This window comes from Oryzias latipes, chromosome 18 (assembly GCF_002234675.1).
Source record: "Oryzias latipes chromosome 18, ASM223467v1".
NCBI classification, from domain to species: Eukaryota; Metazoa; Chordata; class Actinopteri; order Beloniformes; family Adrianichthyidae; genus Oryzias; species Oryzias latipes.
In genome coordinates, this window is record NC_019876.2 from 19,641,429 (window position 1) to 19,658,508 (window position 17,080).

Below are 17,080 nucleotides of genomic sequence, written 5' to 3' on the forward strand. Positions count from 1 at the left end.
TGGGTCCTCCAAAAAAGGACAAGCCATTGTTGTCACTTAGACCGTCTCTGTGTGACGGAAATTTGGGCAATGAAGGTTAAAGCGAAAAATACCGCTTCGTCTTTAAAAAGGGGAGGGGACCGGCAGAAACCTTGAGTTTAGGGAATAAAACCTGCTCCCGACCAGGTTAGGTTCACAGCGTAAGTAACCATGGACACTGACTCCGAGTATAAGTTACCTCTCTTTCAGAAACGGGTTTGACTTACTCTGCTTTCTCTGGTTTAACAAACCTCCCATTCTGAAACGGAAAACCCAGGGTTTCCCTGATTTCAGGGTTAACGCACTCAGAGTTTACACTTAACCTCCTTTCTGAAACAGGCCCCTGGTCTCTGTCATATAACCTGTTGTTGACGACGCTGAAGTTAGCTTCCGATTCACAGCTTCCGATTTGCGAGTGCACTAAAGGAGCATTCCACTGTTTTTTTTGCACTAAGATCTCCTTAGATGGGGTCCGGTTCAAAAACCGCTGGACCTAGACTGCTCAAACCTGGATTAAATTATGATTTAGATACTGAAGAATACATTAAACACAGTTTCTGATTTGTGAAACCTTCCTCTGATTTGTGAAAATGTGAAATAGGTTGATTTTTATCGCATTTTACGCACTGAGTCCACCTTAGACCGGGTCCTGTTCAAAAACCACTGGACCTGGACTGCTCAAACCTGGATTAAATTATAATTTTGACACTAAAGAACACATTAAACACAGTTTCTGATTTGTGAAACCTTCCTCTGATTTGTGAAAATGTGAAATAGGTTGATTTTTAGCGCATTTTACGCACTGAGTCCACCTTAGACCAGGTCCTGTTCAAAAACCACTGGACCTGGATTGCTCAAACCTGGATTATATTATGCATCAGATAATAAAAAACACAATAAACACAGTTTCTGATTTGTGAAACCTTCCTCTGATTTGTGAAAATGTGAAATAGGTTGATTTTTAGCGCATTTTACGCACTGAGTCCATTTCAGACCAGGTCCTGTGCAAAAACTGCTGGAACTGGACTGCTCAAACCTGGATTAAATTATGCATTAGATAGTAAAGAACACATTATACACAGTTTCTGATTTGTGAAACCTTCCTCTGATTTGTGAAAATGTGAAATAGGTTGATTTTTAGCGCATTTTACGCACTGAGTCCATTTCAGACCAGGTCCTGTGCAAAAACTGCTGGAACTGGACTGCTCAAACCTGGATTATATTATGCATTAGATAATAAAGAACACAATAAACACAGTTTCTGATTTGTGAAACCTTCCTCTGATTTGTGAAAATGTGAAATAGGTTGATTTTTAGCGCATTTTACGCACTGAGTCCATTTCAGACCAGGTCCTGTGCAAAAACTGCTGGAACTGGACTGCTCAAACCTGGATTAAATTATGCATTAGATAGTAAAGAACACATTATACACAGTTTCTGATTTGTGAAACCTTCCTCTGATTTGTGAAAATGTGAAATAGGTTGATTTTTAGCGCATTTTACGCACTGAGTCCATTTCAGACCAGGTCCTGTGCAAAAACTGCTGGAACTGGACTGCTCAAACCTGGATTATATTATGCATTAGATAATAAAGAACACAATAAACACAGTTTCTGATTTGTGAAACCTTCCTCTGATTTGTGAAAATGTGAAATAGGTTGATTTTTAGCGCATTTTACGCACTGAGTCCATTTCAGACCAGGTCCTGTGCAAAAACTGCTGGAACTGGACTGCTCAAACCTGGATTATATTATGCATTAGATAATAAAGAACACAATAAACACAGTTTCTGATTTGTGAAACCTTCCTCTGATTTGTGAAAATGTGAAATAGGTTGATTTTTAGCGCATTTTGCGCACTGAGTCCATTTCAGACCAGGTCCTGTGCAAAAACTGCTGGAACTGGACTGCTCAAACCTGGATTAAATTATGCATTAGATAGTAAAGAACACATTATACACAGTTTCTGATTTGTGAAACCTTCCTCTGATTTGTGAAAATGTAAAATAGGATGATTTTGACCGCAATTTGTGAATTGAGTCCACATTAGACCAGGTCCTGTTCAAAAACCGCCGGACCTAGACTGCTCAAACCTGCATTAAATAAGGATTTAGATACTGAAGAATATATTATACACCGTATTTGATTTTATGCAATTCAAAGGTAATGGGGACAAGGGAAGGACAACCTGAAGCAAAACACCAAAACAGGAATTTTAAAGTAAATTAGGAAACAAACCAAGAAATGTTGAACAAAAAAAACTAAAATTTAAGTCAGGGGCTCATGCTAACCCTGACCATAACTATGTGTCCAATCTGACATCTGTTTCCCAGTTTCTTTTGTATGTTGATGTCTGAGATTTTTATATCGCCTCTTCCAGCCTTCTTGGATTCCTGTAGTCCATCATAAAAGTGCCAGCTTTTGTCTGTTCCCAGTCGGTGGAATGCAACAAAATGACTTTGCGCACTCAGGTGATATGTTATGGCCACCGGCTCGTACCTGTGTAAACAAATACAATAGTACAATCCAGTATAAAAAAATAAAAATAGAAAAAATGTCAGTGATTTAATGATTTATTTTTTCCCTCAAAAATTCAATCGTAGCAAAAAAAACACATGATGCTAATTAAATTTAACCCAATGCTATAAATTTCTACATTAGTTCTGCAATTTACGCCTTACTTTTCACCAAGAAGTTCGATCTGATGTGGCAACGCTGTTGGATGCTGGTTCTTAGTCAAAGCGTTTTTGTGAAAGATTGATACCAGTACAAGACATGGCAACCCGTGCACAAAGGTACGTCTTGATGTTCTGTTTTTGTTCTGTGCATGGCCCTGCACCTCTGAAAATTTTAAAAAGTTAGAAAGTCCACAATTTGTTTCAAATATTTTGAAACATATATATATGCTACTTCATACATACCTTTTGCATGGAAGTAGTACGATAATCTCATTGGACCACTTGTCAACGTCAGCCTGCAACTTAGTGAGGTCTTCACACCTTGCAACAAAATTTAAAATAAATAAATAACTTGTATGGCTACATGTTACATAAACTATTGTTTCTCTTACAATAACAGTAAAAACAAGCAAACAGTTTGTTAAATAAGTGTATGTAAAAGTTGTATCAATAATTACAATGTACTTACACAATATCTATTGAGTTGTATCTTCTTTTTGCAGTTGGACAGGCTGGATTAAGACATGTTTGTACAACTTCTGTACTGTTAAGGAATTCAAGTCTACATGTGACCATGTCCTCCTCTGCCCCAAAAGCATCCCAGGTTGATCCTGTGAATCTACCTAACTCATTGAGCCACAATGCTTTTCCCTGTGCCCACTCCTCATTCTCAAAAAGGTTGAAGATATGGAGTAAAGTTGATATCCATCTATCACACTCTGATAGTTTTTGTAGCTCATTTTGTATCCCTGGCTTGTTTATAATTGCCAGATAAATTGTGTAAAGGAGCTTGTCAGCTGAAAAAGTGTTTGTCATTGTAATGGTTTTTTGTTCAATAACTGCCTTTCCTCCCCACTGGGGACACGATCACTTTTTTTTTTTTTAATTCAGGGTCGGGCAATGTGTTCTTTAGTATCTAAATCCTAATTTAATCCAGGTTTGAGCAGTCCAGGTCCGGCGGTTTTTGAACAGGACCTGGCCTAAGGTGGACTCAGTGCGTAAAATGCGCTAAAAATCAACCTATTTCACATTTTCACAAATCAGAGGAAGGTTTCACAAATCAGAAACTGTGTTTAATGTGTTCTTCAGTATCTAAATCCTAATTTAATGCAGGTTTGAGCAGTCTAGGTCCGGCGGTTTTTGAACAGGACCCGGTTTAAGGTGGACTCAGTGCGTAAAATGCGTTAAAAATCAACCTATTTCACATTTTCACAAATCAGAGGAAGGTTTCACAAATCAGAAACTGTGTATAATGTGTTCTTTAGTGTCAAAATTATAATTTAATCCAGGTTTGAGCAGTCCAGGTCCAGTGGTTTTTGAACAGGACCTGGTCTAAGGTGGACTCAGTGCGTAAAATGCGCTAAAAATCAACCTATTTCACATTTTCACAAATCAGAGGAAGGTTTCACAAATCAGAAACTGTGTTTATTGTGTTCTTTATTATCTAATGCATAATTTAATCCAGGTTTGAGCAGTCCAGTTCCAACAGTTTTTGCACAGGACCTGGTCTGAAATGGACTCAGTGCGTAAAATGGGATAAAAATCAACCTATTTCACATTTTCACAAATCAGAGGAAGGTAGACAGGAGTACAAGGAAGCGCAGCGTAAAGTGAAGAGAGAGGTGGCAAAGGCCAAACAGAAAGCTTACGATGAGCTATATGACAGGTTAGACACAAAGGAAGGAGAGAAGGACTTGTACAGGCTAGCCAGACAGAGATACAGAGATGGGAAGGACGTGCAACAGATAAGGGTGATTAAGGACAGAGATGGAAAGGTGCTAACAACCCAAGAGAGTGTACAGAAAAGATGGAAGGAGTATTTTGAGGAGCTGATGAACGAGGAAAATGACAGGGAAAGAAGGGAGGAAGATGTGGTTGTTGTGGAGCAGGAAGTAGCAGAGATTGGAAAGGATGAGGTTAGGAAGGCTCTGAAAAGGATGAAAAGCGGAAAGGCCGTTGGTCCTGATGACGTACCTGTGGAGGTATGGAAGTGCCTAGGAGAGACAGCAGTGGAATTTCTAACAAGGTTGTTCAATAGGATTTTAGAGAGTGAGAAGATGCCTGAGGAATGGAGGAGAAGCGTTCTGGTCCCAATCTTTAAGAACAAGGGTGACACGCAGAACTGCAGCAACTATAGAGGAATAAAGTTGATGAGCCACACAATGAAGCTGTGGGAAAGAGTAGTGGAAGCCAGGCTTAGGAAGAAGGTGGAGATTTGTGAGCAGCAGTATGGTTTCATGCCCCGTAAGAGCACCACTGATGCCATTTTTGCTTTGAGAATGTTGATGGAAAAGTACAGAGAAGGTCAGAAGGAGCTGCATTGTGTGTTCTTAGATTTAGAGAAGGCGTATGACAGGGTGCCGAGGGAGGAGCTGTGGTACTGTATGAGGTCGTCTGGAGTGGCAGAAAAGTATGTCAGAGTAGTTCAGGACATGTATGAGAGAAGTATGACGGTGGTGAGATGTGCTGTAGGTCAGACAGAGGAGTTCAAGGTGGAGGTGGGACTACACCAAGGATCAGCTTTGAGTCCTTTTTTGTTTGCTATGCTGATGGACAGGCTGACAGACGAGGTAAGACAGGAATCTCCCTGGACAATGATGTTTGCGGATGACATTGTAATTTGCAGTGAGAGTAGAGAGCAGGTGGAGGAACAGCTAGAGAGGTGGAGGTTTGCTCTGGAAAGAAGAGGTATGAAGGTCAGTCGTAGTAAGACAGAATACATGTGTCTGAACGAGAGGGATCAAGGTAGAAGCGTTAGGTTACAGGGGACTGAGGTGAAGAAGGTGCAGGAGTTTAAGTACTTGGGGTCAACAGTTCAGTGTGATGGGGATTGTGGAAAAGAGGTGAAGAGGCGAGTGCAGGCAGGTTGGAGCGGTTGGAGGAAAGTGTCAGGAGTGTTGTGTGACAGAAGAGTGCCAGCAAGACTCAAAGGAAAGGTGTACAAGACAGTGGTGAGACCAGCTCTGCTCTATGGGTTAGAGACGGTAGCAGTGAGACAGAGACAAGAGGCTGAGATGGAGGTAGCGGAGATGAAGATGTTGAGGTTCTCCTTAGGAGTGACCAGGTTAGACAGGATAAGGAACGAGTACATCAGAGGGACGGCTCATGTTGCCTGTGTCAGCGACAAAGTCAGAGAAGCCAGACTGAGATGGTTTGGACATGTTCAGAGGAGGGATAGTGGATATATTGGTAGAAGGATGTTGGAGATGGAGCTGCCTGGCAGGAGGGCAAGAGGACGGCCAAAGAGGAGATACATGGATGTCTTAACAGAGGACATGAAGTTGGCTAATGTTAGGGTAGAAGATGTCCATGATAGAGTGAGGTGGAAAAGGATGATTCGCTGTGGCGACCCCTGATGGGAAAAGCCGAAAGAGAAAGAAGAAGACAAATCAGAGGAAGGTTTCACATATCAGAAACTGTGTTTATTGTGTTCTTTAGTATCTAAATCCTAATTTAATGCAGGTTTGAGCAGTCCAGGTCCAGTGGTTTTTGAACAGGACCTGGTCTGAAATGGACTCAGTGCGTAAAATGCGCTAAAAATCAACCTATTTCACATTTTCACAAATCAGAGGAAGGTTTCACAAATCAGAAACTGTGTTTATTGTGTTCTTTATTATCTAATGCATAATATAATCCAGGTTTGAGCAGTCCAGTTCCAGCAGTTTTTGCACAGGACCTGGTCTGAAATGGACTCAGTGCGTAAAATGGGATAAAAATCAACCTATTTCACATGTTCACAAATCAGAAGAAGGTTTCACAAATCAGAAACTGTGTTTATTGTGTTCTTTAGTATCTAAATCCTAATTTAATGCAGGTTTGAGCAGTCTACGTCTGGCGGTTTTTGAACAGGACCCGGTATAAGGTGGACTCAATTCACAAATTGCGGTCAAAATCATCCTATTTTACATTTTCACAAATCAGAGGAAGGTTTCACAAATCAGAAACTGTGTTTAATGTGATCTTTAGTGTCAAAATTATAATTTAATCCAGGTTTGAGCAGTCCAGGTCCCGTGGTTTTTGAACAGGACCTGGTCTGAAATGGACTCAGTGCGTAAAATGCGCTAAAAATCAACCTATTTCACATTTTCACAAATCAGAGGAAGGTTTCACAAATCAGAAACTGTGTTTAATGTGTTTTTCAGTATCTAAATCCTAATTTAATGCAGGTTTGAGCAGTCTAGGTCCGGCGGTTTTTGAACAGGACCCGATCTAAGGAGATCTTAGTGCAAAAAAACAGTGGAATGCTCCTTTAGTGCACTCGCGAATCGGAAGCTGTGAATCGGAAGCTAACTTGTTGAGGGTTTGCTGCCCCACTCTGCCTGTTCAAAATTGTATTCCTTAAAGCTTGATGCCTCGCCCCATGTGGGGGAGGTAAATGATAAATAATTGCTGTTTTTACATGGGCAAAAGTAATCGGAAAGAACGCCTGATCGGAAGAAAAATGTGTCATGTAAACACGCCGTTCAAATCAAATCAAATCAAACTTTATTTATAAAGCACTTTTCATATAAAAATATAACATAAAGTGCTTTACATTGAAACACAACAAAATATAAAAACAAGCATGATGATTAAAAAATAAATAAAAGTAAATAAATAAATAAATAGGGCCCCCCTCCCGGTACCTAGCCCCCCACTCCTTTCACACCTCCCACCCCCTAACTGATAGGAAAAGACAATGAGAAATAGGCTGAGCACAAAAACAAGATGCTGGAAACACTGATAATTGGAACCTCCCCCTCTGTGAACAGCCGCATAGACAGCCAAATGCAGCATCACAGGCGGGGGCCGCTCCACCACAGCTAAGTGGTGATGCAGGTTCCCATCTAGGGCTGCAGTGGCTGAACAGTAGCCGACCCAGAGGGAGAGGTTCCAGCTGGGGAAGCACCGGAAATAAAAAATGAATGAAAATGAGAATCAAAAAGTAAACATGTTGATGAAAACAAAAAAAAATTGAAATAAGGTAAATTAAAATAATGCGTTAAAAGTCTAGTTCAAGTTCATAAAACAAGATAAAATGGATAAATAAATAAATATTATATAACATTCAAAATCTCACTCTCAAAAGACCCGTAAAATGATTTAAAAAGTGAAGTAGGGATGGGATCTAAAAAACAGGTCGTTGGATTAACTTGGGAGAAAACTCGACCAAGTGTTGCAGCTCCAACCAGGTCAAAACTGTCCAGTGCTTCCTCAGGTAAGATAAACCCATCATTACCAGTAAAAAGTCTGTTTCTCTCCTTTTATGATGTTCGATCTGACAGAATCAATCTTGCTCCTGAAGTGGTCTACAAAGTCCTCACACAATGAGGCGGACTCTGGCATTGTATGTTTGTTCACATTTGAGTAGATTAAAGATTCAATTGTAGTGAAGGGGACTCTGTGGTTATTTTTATTCACAGAAATGATGTTCGCGAAGTAGGAATTTCTGGTCTGTTTTACTGTTTGAGTTGGTTTTGGTATAGTTGATAGTATATTTCAAGTTTGTGTTTTCTCCAAAGTCTTTCGGCAGATCTACAACGTCTTTTCAATTCTTTAATTTCCTCAATTCTCCAGGGGGGAGTGGGTTTGATTCTTATCTTCTTAGATTTTAGAGGAGCAACTAAGTCGAGACTGGATTTTAATTTACTGTTAAAACTGTCAACAAGAAGATCACAGGGGGCTGGTAAGGCAGGTGGAGGGTTGGAGTGAAAAGATTTAATAAACTTTTCGACTACTTCAGGAGTATAGTAGCGTTCCTTCACCATTCTCACAGAGGTCTCTTGTTTTATAAAACCAGTAATGTTAAAAAGCACACAGTAATGGTCAGATATAGCCAGGTCCACAACAGTGGACACACTGGTAGGTAAACCACGGCTGATGACGAGGTCAAGAGTGTGCCCCCTGTTGTAAGTCGGCTAGATGACGTGTTGTTTAAAATCAAGAGAGGAGAGCAAGTCCAAGAACTGATTGGTGCAATAGTCTGACTTACTGTCTATATGCAGGTTATAATCACCTGTTATTAAAATCATGTTAAAGGAAGTGTGGACAGCTTCTAAGAACTCAGAAAACTCCTCAATAAAAACATAGCTTGGTTTTGGTGGTCTGTATACCATGTAGGAAAGAATCTTTTCGCTTTTCAGATCCTTCCATCCATGCATGTTCAATAGTCGAGAGAGTTAAAGCAAACCAAGGATTCAACCGGATTAAAAATACATGAAGTTTATTGCCCTGACAATAGCCCTAAAACAGATTAAAACACATTGTTCCAGATATCTGGATTCTCAAGTTAAAAGACCTACAGATGAATAAGTTACATGCGAATTACTCGTAGATATTCTTGAGAATAACAGAAAACTACCAAAACAGTCTTTTTAACATGTGTTTTGAAAGTCCTTCTCCGGAAGCATGATGGCAGCCGAATCTCCTCCCCTGGTCGCTCTGATTCGTCAGCCGATAGCCCGCCTGCTTTCTCTGGCCAATAGCTGGAGTATCAGCCTTTGGATTCGCTCATCCCTGCCGTCGGACCAGATGAATGAAAACTTTATTAATCCCAACAAGGAGAAACTCAGTTCCAGTACATCTCGATGAAGAAGGTCAGACAAACGGCAACACAGGATACACACACATCTCGAGAGGTTACTGAGGTCAATGCAGCCTTAGATGACCTGCGCCGGCGCACCTTTGTATAGCATGCAGATGGACCACGAATAGGGCCGGGGTTGGATTTGGTGACAAAAAAAGTCGTATCCCTACACTGCGTACAATGTGTTGATACAAGAAAAAAGCTACACCGTTTAAACACAAATAGCACATATTCAGACAAAGACACAGTACATGAGGCTCAGGGGGGGAACGGTGGTGGACGGGAGTGGGGGGCCCCCCATGAGTCTGTCCATCAGGTGCAGCTCTGTGAGCCAGGCACATCTTCCGGGCAGCACACAGAGGAGGGAGGGGGTTGGGAAGCCGAGGACAAGCAGGGAGGGGGTGAGTTGCAGTTATCAACCCTCAAGAACAGCTGCTGTAGTCCCATCTGTAGATCTTTGTTTTGGTGGAGCCAAGGACAGTTGTCCACAGCTCCTTCGGGGAGTCTGATTAGATAAAATACTTTTGGGCGCCAGCAGGTTGTTTGTTCTGCCGGCAAAGTCCTTGACTGGCTCTTCGCTTTGTGTGAGGCAGAGTTTAATCCGAATGAGAAGTGGGTGAATTTAGCCCAGTCTTCCCTCAAATCCGGGCAGAAACTTGCTCCAAGGTGGCATCCATCTTCCGCACAAGTTCAGGGGTCTCAAGCAATCTGCTCAAGTGGGCAAGACAAGCACAGAGCTTTTGATCCGTTGGTGAAAGTTTCTCATTCTGAGTCTCTCCTCCCCGAAAAATCTTTCCCAGGAGCTTTGATTGATTGCCTCTCTCCATCTTCTGCTCCCAGACCACCTGATAAATTAGAAATCCTCCGATCCCAATTAGGAGGAATCCAATTATCAGAAATCCAAATAGGTACACGTCCTCGACATCCTCCACAGACAGCTGGGCCAGACACACCAGCCTCCACTTGCCCCATGGATCGATGGTGTATCCAGCCGCGTGGGTGCCGTCTGGGCAGGAAGGGTCCGCTTTCCCGTTCCTTAGTGTGGAAAACACTTTGTCGATCGAATTTAGAGACCAGCTGATCAGATCCATTTTCAGAGTGCAGAAAAGCAGCGGCTTCAGAAGGGTGAAGAGATACGAGGGTGCACTCGGTTCACCGATAAAAAAGAGTCCCCAAGAACATATTAAAAACACCAAAAACACAGTTCTTATCAGAGTGAGTCTGTAACCCTTGAGCTATCCTAGGCACTTTGACATTGGGAGTTGGGTCATTTGGACCCCACAAGACAATGCACTGAACTTTTTTCTTCCAGGATTTGTGATCTTTACTGGTTTCCATGGTTTACATGAAATCTTCTCCACCTTTATCCACCTTTGTCATGGTAGGGATAACACGTCAATGGTCATCTTGACCCCATAGGATAGCACAAGGGTTACAGTGTCAACACCATGCTATTTTTAAGCTTAAATCATATATGATGGTATTTTACCTTTGGTACAAAAAAAATGATTTTTATTAGTTATTTTCCTGAGTTTTTTTCCAACCCGGAAATAAGACAACTCGACCTCTGAGGCACCGGCTTTTGCCTCTTGTACTGTACATGCCGCACATTTCATGATGTCAAGCTAGGGTCGGCTTCAGCAGCTTACCTGCGTTTCACCCATGAAAACAAACAACATACAAACTTTTGAAAAGATGAATGTGCATATTGTACAGGGCCTGTATCAGAATCCAGTGGTTGTTACTTTAATGCAGGGGTTGGCAGCCTTAGGTACCACACTTGGCACGCGGAGGGAAAGACAGTGGGACGCAGGGAATTTGATTGCCGGTGAGATGACAGGTGTGGCGATATGAGTGTCTGTGAGCACGTGAATGAGTTAGTGGGAAAAGCGTGAAAGCTGTTCTGGGAGCTGTAGCACACTTTTACGACTGCCCAGGTGGATTTTTTGGTCATGGTTTTGGCATTGCATCGGCTGACATTTATGAAATTAAAAATTCAGTTTACTAAATAATAACCCAGCAAGACCAGATTATATGTTAACAAAAAGCTATTTGACATGCTTTTAGTAAATTATATAAAATTTCAGATATATTGGAAATGTTTTAGAACACTGTGTATTGTAGTTGGAAATGACAGAGTTGTCAATGAGAACATTTCAAATTGGTACGTCATGACATAAATGTTGCCTGCTTTAATGAATTAATTGACCGAGAGCATTTTCATTCACAACAGCGTCACTGCCTCTGCACCAGGTCCCCCTTCTTGCAAGCGGACATGGCACAGCCTCAATTCTTTATTCGTTCTGCCAATGCGAAAGTGCAGGAAGCCAAGAACAAAAAAAAGACAATTTTTTTTAATCACTTTGATTTGAAATGCTTCCTATTTAGTCCAACAACTTCCAGGGTTGTATCTTATAAACATCAAACGATTGCGCTTTACACTAGAAAGTTGACAAAGGCTGAAGCAGTGGCGGAGGTTCAGCAACAAAGAGGCCTTTTCACAGCGTTCCGTCAGGGACTGGCAGGGTAGGAGGAGAAGCTGGGTGGAGAGTTGAATTAATTAATTAAAAATGTCCAGAATCAGTGGCTGACTGACAAACCTTTGGGTTTATATAAAGCGGCATGCTGGGGGGCCCTGAAGTTGTGGACAGCACTGGCCGGGGTCCTTTAACATTGTTTAGTGTGGACACACAGGGCGCTCTCTCTCTTGTGCTGCTTTATATGTGAGAAGAAAAAGTGCAAGCTGTGCTCATCCGATTACATAATGACCCAGTAACAGTGAGTCTGAACCGGTGCTGACAGTGCCAGTGTGCAGGGACACACCCACTGACCCAGGGTGATCTTCATCGACTGTCTTTCATACTTTTTCTCTCCGTTATTCTGAGATGCAAAAATAAAGCAATGTAATGCCAGCATGACAGCTAACTGAAACGGATATTAACTCAACAGTGCGACTACCCCTGAAGTTTGCTCTTCTTCCTTCTTCTCCAAAGACAGATCAAATTTTCTGTCTTTCCACATGCTTGCCGGACATTAAGAAACCTAAGAAATCCGTAACATTTCCAAGCTGCGGCCACAGTGAACTTGTGTTACAAGACAACAGAAAGGTAAGAAATATTTAAATTTATATTGTTACAATTTATATAGTTTGTCTGGTTAGAATGAAAGAAAAATCTGTTTATTTTAAAAGTTTAATTGTTGATTTTTTATATTGTGCTTTCTACAAGGTCAGCTAAAGCCCTATTAAAAACTAAATATGAGAAACCTTGCATCTCTGACTTTGCATTCCTTAGACTGGATGTGCCAAAGTAACTTTCCATCTTAAGGAAAGCAAAAAAACAGCTGCTCAGTCCAGATGCACCTGCTTTCTGGTTTTCGCAAAGCTGAGAGCTTTTGTAGCAACAAAACAGAAATAAAAACAACAACAGAAAAATGGTTATTTATTTTAAATCATAAAAACGTTTGTTTGCAAAAAGTTTGTACATTTATTCTCATGCTTTCATTTAGATGAAGTTAACATAAAGTTCAAGACAACCAAAGAAAGGGAAAGGTATAAGGGCATTCCTACTCTTCAGACCACACAACATCCCACACAGGAAGCTGTCTGTTTAGATAAATATTTCCTATATAAAATATTTCCCAACCTTTTTGTCACCGCGGACCGGTACAACTCAAGGCACGTTTACTGCAGACCGGGGGTGGTATTTTCTCTTTAGTAATAATTATAACAATAATAATAATTAACGTAAATCCACTGTGTAATCATGTGCAACTTTATTAGTGGTGTCCTCGTAACGTCACACCAACAACAGAACATCACATGAGCAACATCGGGGTGTATCACGTGATGTTTGGTGTCGCGACTTTGACGTGCGTCAAGTGTGACGGATGTAACAGAGAGAATCCGGTCACTTTTCAAAATAAAACGTTTTTTTTTGAAAAAAACAATAAAATGGAAATTAATTTTTCTTTCTGTGCGTCCCGGTGCCAAAATTTCCCTCGGCCTGGTACCCGGTGCCAAGTGTCCCGCGGATCGGTACCACTGGTTTAGGGGGGTGCAGCCATTGGACCACTGGTTTAGGGGACCACTGGTTTAGGGGGGTGCTGCTCTCCTGGTTGGGCTGGGGCAGCGCTCTCTTTCCCCCCATGCCTCCCTGCTCTGTGGCTCTGGGGGCCTTGCGGCGGTCCTGCTGGCCCTGGCCTGGGTGGCGGATGTGGTCGCCCGGGGGGCGGTTGTTCTCTGCCTGCTGCCGTGTGGCCTTGGGAGTTCTGGCTGCCACGGCTGCTGCGGCGGGGGTCTTGGTGTGGGGGTGGCTGGGCACTCTCCCTTCTTCTTTTCACATTCCACCATCCATTTTAGAAGAACATAAACACTCACTTAAGCACAGGTGTTAGCACACCTTTGCACTAATAGTTTGCGTGATTGATTAAATGAAATATCTCACACTAGTTGTCTTGAAGGCATAAGTATGCATGTGTGAACACTATCTGTATTGTGTACATGTTGACATGTGGACATTTTTGTAGCCAGCAAGTGTGTTGATAACATTTGAGTGTGTGTATGGACAGGCCCCGCACTTTTTGTACTACATTTGAACCGTACCGTAATGATAAACAACCAGTAAACTTGCTGCTCTATGCTGCTTCATGGTCTTACCCCCCCCCTCCTATTATCACCCTCTTACCCCCCCCCCCCCCTCTCTCTTCTTCCCTTCTTTCCTTTTCCGTCCGGTCCAACACCAAAGATTTTCAAACATGATTGAAATTAATGAAGTTTGGCCTCAATTACAAAAGGGGTTTATTCAGACGTACCTTTGGTTTGTCTGAAGATTAATAACCCCTGTTGTTAAAGTAAAATATGTCCAACACAAGAGGCCCTCAGTTCTCATCTGCCCGCCCAGCTGTTGGACAGGACAAGTTGAAAAAAAAAAAAAAATTGGCGGGTAGGGCACTGAGGGGACATTTCCTGCTTACTAACAGTGATATCCAAGCACCCCTCCTACCAAGGGCCCTACATGTCTAAGGTGCAAATAAAACCGAGAGAGGGGGACCCCTGCCAAGTAGCTCCCCCCCCAAGGTGCATTGCAGGCTAAGCCCCCCACCCCCTCACCCTATTATGAGATTTTATGAAGAAGGGGGTAAGTTGGGGACAGCTAGTAGACTGTCCCCCGGTGGTCAAATAGCCATGCCCCAGCCCGTGACATAGTTAAAGCGAAAGAGGGGATTGCACTTTTGTTTTCACATCCCATCGTGTGAAAAGTATAGCTTAATTCAATTCCAATCAACATTTCCAGGAGAGATGTGGGGCGATGGCGTTAGTGCTCACTGTTCTACTGTGCTGTTTGCCCTCCCAGCAAACAGTGTTGCCAGATTGGGCAATTTTGGTTCTAGATTTGCGGGTAAAAATGGCTTTGAGCGATTTGGGTCAGTTCAGTGGTTTTTATTTCCTTATGAAAATATAGTAGTGAACTATGTTAGGCTGGGTGGCTGTTGGAGTTCCGATGAGAGTTCTCGCTAAAAATAAAAATATATCACAAGGTTCAGGAGAAGGGTTAGGCTAATACGTGCCAACAATATTTAGCTTTGGATGCATTTAAACTCCGTGCAGGCAATGTGCATCTTGGCTGTAAATATGTGGGAATAACATCAATCTCCGCGCTTTGGCCAAATCTGTGTGGCCCAAAGCAAGCAAATAAACCTCAAATGATGGCAGCCATCGATCCCACTGCACCACAGGTAAGAAAGGCGGCAGTGGAGGCAAAGCAAATTCAGACATCCTCATTGCCAAAAGTTGAATCTCTAGTAAGACAAAGACCACACTGTGTTGCTGTTCAACTTGCGTCTTTATTCCCCAACCCCCAACATCCTTATCGTGACACTTGTAGGCTACGTTCACACTGCAGGCTGAAACGACCCAATTCCGAATTTTTTGCCCCTAAGCGGCCCAATTCCGATCTTTTCATGACAGTCTGAATGACACAGATCCGATCTTTTCAATTGCGACCCAGGCCCCGTGGACTTGCCGTCCTGATTCCGAATTGTAGCCGTTCTTTTCAATTGCGACCGCCGTCTGACCGGCCAGGCGACTTGATTCAGAACTGTACGTCATCGACACGCAACAAACGTCATCATTTTGCGTTGAAGTAGGCGGGAACGAGAACGTAAACATCAACCATGGTGGACGATGCTGCTGAGACCAGTCAGTGGAAGGGAAGGGAGGTCACTGATTGGATTAATATTTGGGGTGATCGCTCTTTTCAAGCCAAACTCCAGGGCTCTTATCGCAACTGGGCGGTTTTTGAAAAAAAATTCCAGCTAAATGGCAGAGCGTGGTGTTGAACCTTTCCCGCGATAACTTTTTTTTCTTTCTCCCCTTTCCGACCGTGCTCAAGCGTGGGGGACCCGAGGCGATCCTCCTCCTCCTCCCTGTTCTGATCCTTAGATTCTCCAGAACGGGTTAATAAAGAGTCCATAGCATTTATTTTGGGGGAAACCTTCTTTTATTACCGTCCTCCGTAACACACAACATGAATCCGCGCCCACACTGCCCCCCCCCCCCCCCCCCCCCCTATTCTCTATCGCGGCACGCGCTTGCACACACACACACACGCGGGGGCGCGGCCCCAACACATACACATTCCTCTTCCACTACAGTGGGTACAGACGATCCCGACTCCAATGCCTTCTTAAAATGAGAAGATTGTAATTGTGCTGCTCCTTCGTGAAAATAAATTTAATATTACAAAAAGAGCTCTGCTTTTGACAACACTGTTGTTGACATCCATTGTTAACGTTGGCTCCGCAAACAACAAGTGACGTCGTTCACCGTTGAGTATTCTTCTGGCTTCTGCGCATGCGGGTCTTATTTGGGTCGTGTCACGGTCACACTGGAGATCACAAAAGTTCGGATTTACTTGGAAACGTGAACGGTCTAGCAAACAATTCGGATTTTTTCCTGGCACCCTACCCGCCAATTTTAACCGCACCTTAGACATTTAGGGCCCCTTGGTGTGGAGGGTGAGGGGACATCACTGTGAGTAATCAGGAGATGTCCCCTTAGTGCCCTACTCGCCAATTTTAACTGCACCCCCCTTAGTACACACACCCCTCCCCCTTCAATATATACATTCAAACATAAACACACACACATGCACACAAACACCCTCTCAAACACCCATACACGCACACACATTTTACAAGGAAGGTGGGACCTGGGTCCATCTGTCCCCTACCCCTTCCCTGGTGGGGGGTGCGGGCCCCTTGGCGATGGCGGCCGTGTCCCTTGGGTGCCGGCTCCCTGGGCCCGGCGGTGCTCTCTCCGCACGGTGGGGGGGTTCATATTACACCTGAGCCGGGGGTGTTCGTGTCCCTGGGGGGTGGGTCCTGGTCCTTGCCCCTGGGCGCTGGGCCCCGCCAAACTTCCAACATGGCCGAGCCTGGTCGGGCCATATTTATAACATCCCTTGTGGGCCGCCCTTTTTTCCCCGGGTATCCCCCCTCCTGGGCGGGGGCGGCGGGCCCCTGCCTTGCTCCTACCTGGACCAACCGTGGGCCGGGTGGGTGGCTGCCTGGAGTGCGGAGCGGGTCTCCCTTGGGGGGTCCTGGTTCGTACCTGGGGTCGGGGCGGGGGGATGCCCGGAACTCCTGGGTGGTGGTGGGGTGCTCGTCTGGGGCTGTGGGCGTCCCTCTCCGGTGGGGCCCTGCGTTGGGCTCTTCCGGCGCGGCGGGGGGCTGCTTTCCTGGCTGGGCTGGGGCGGCGCTCTCTTTCCCTCTGCGCCTCCCTGCTCTCTGGCTCTGGGGGCCTCGCGGCGGTCCGGCTG

General features: G+C 43.7%; 1 protein-coding gene and 1 long non-coding RNA gene across 3 annotated transcripts in view; one reads left to right on the forward strand and one right to left on the reverse strand.

The window, feature by feature from the left end:
* Positions 1 to 2,060: 2,060 nt before the first annotated feature.
* Positions 2,061 to 3,607, reverse strand: LOC111949305. 2 transcript variants are annotated; one of them, XR_002875320.1, is made up of 4 exons: positions 3,165 to 3,607; positions 2,939 to 3,016; positions 2,699 to 2,858; positions 2,061 to 2,516 (listed from the first exon to the last, which is right to left on the reverse strand). It is a non-coding gene; the product is annotated as an uncharacterized LOC111949305 (long non-coding RNA). The 2 variants fall into 2 exon arrangements; XR_002875319.1 differs by having other exon boundaries at positions 2,939 to 3,607.
* Positions 3,608 to 11,899: 8,292 nt separating this feature from the next.
* The window catches only part of LOC101157996 (ATP-sensitive inward rectifier potassium channel 10-like), a 67,526-nt gene continuing 62,345 nt past the window's right edge, over positions 11,900 to 17,080 (forward strand). The window contains exon 1 of the mRNA XM_023966268.1: positions 11,900 to 12,367. The gene's annotated coding sequence lies outside the window, so the exon portion shown is untranslated. The remainder of the gene's footprint in view (positions 12,368 to 17,080) is intronic.